At 45.4% G+C, this 1,310-nt stretch overlaps 1 non-coding gene across 1 annotated transcript; it reads left to right on the forward strand.

Annotated features, from left to right (window-relative positions):
* The first annotated feature begins 425 nt into the window (after positions 1-425).
* On the forward strand, positions 426-563 carry LOC119920126. The gene has a single exon (XR_005447891.1). It is a non-coding gene; the product is annotated as a small nucleolar RNA SNORA7 (small nucleolar RNA).
* The last annotated feature ends 747 nt before the right edge of the window (positions 564-1,310 follow it).

A 1,310-nucleotide genomic window follows, 5' to 3' on the forward strand; every position in this document is an offset into this window, starting at 1 on the left:
CCCCTTTCCTCCACCCGGTGCCCCTCTCCCTGGTGGCAGGCCCCGCCTGGCATGGTGTGGGTTGGGGGAGAGGGGAAGGCTTATGTACAGATCCATAATTTAATGCCTGTCTCCCCCTCTAAACTGTAAGCTCCTTTGAGGGCAGGGATCATGTCTATCAAATCTGTTATATTGTACTCAGCGCTTAGAACAGTGTTTTGCACATAGTAAGCGCTTAACAAATGCCATCATTATTATTATTATTATTACTCCCCCAAGCGCTCTGCACACAGTAAGCGTTCAGTAAATGCCACCGGTCAATTGATTGAATGATTGGAGGTGGGGGCACTGGGAGTGCAGGGGGCAGAGTTTACATTTATCTCAGACCCAAACTCCGAAGAGAAAAGAGTCACAGTCAGAGGTTTCCTTGGCTGTAAGAATGAAACCCCCTCTCAGGGTCGCACCTGGAGAGTTTCTAGTACTCTACCAGGCTCAACTATGGGAGGGAGAATCAAGCAGAGGCATACCCATTCCATTTCTAGTTTGGGCAGTGGATAGCGAGTGGAAGGCAATCTCCTACAGGTCAAAACTCACCTGTGCTGGGCAGCAGCCGAGTGAGAGTAGAGGGCAGAGACTCAAGTTTCCCACACGGAAGGAGGCAATGGTAAACTATTTCTGTATTTTTACCAAGAAAACTCTAAAGATACACTACCAAAACGATTGCAGATGGAGGTGGGGCATTCTGGGAGAGATGTGTCCGTGGTGTCGATATGGGTCGGAGACAATCCAACAGCATAAGACAAGACAAGACATAGGATTTAACCAGCCAGGGAAAATCCCTGCTAGTCCTCAGATACTATTATGAGCTGGGCATTGTTATTCCAGAGGCTCTTCCTAGTTAAAACTGAAGGCATGAACCCCACTCTCAGGAGCAATCCTGAACTGGTCCCTGCCATCTCCCTCTCGTCCCCCTCTCCATCCCCCCCCATCTTACCTCCTTCCCTTCCCCACAACACCTGTATATATGTATATATGTTTGTACATATTTATTACTCTATTTATTTATTTATTTATTTTATTTGTACATATCTATTCTATTTATTTTATTTTGTTAGTATGTTTGGTTTTGTTCTCTGTCTCCCCCTTTTAGACTGTGAGCCCACTGTTGGGTAGGGACTGTCTCTATATGTTGCCAACTTGTACTTCCCAAGCCCTTAGTACAGTGCTCTGCACACAGTAAGCACTCAATAAATACGATTGATTGATTGATCTGTTGAATAGCTCATTTATCACAACTTTTAATAGCTCACATAGAGGGCCCATTAAAACAC

This window comes from Tachyglossus aculeatus, chromosome X1 (genome assembly GCF_015852505.1).
Source record: "Tachyglossus aculeatus isolate mTacAcu1 chromosome X1, mTacAcu1.pri, whole genome shotgun sequence".
Lineage (NCBI taxonomy): Eukaryota > Metazoa > Chordata > Mammalia > Monotremata > Tachyglossidae > Tachyglossus > Tachyglossus aculeatus.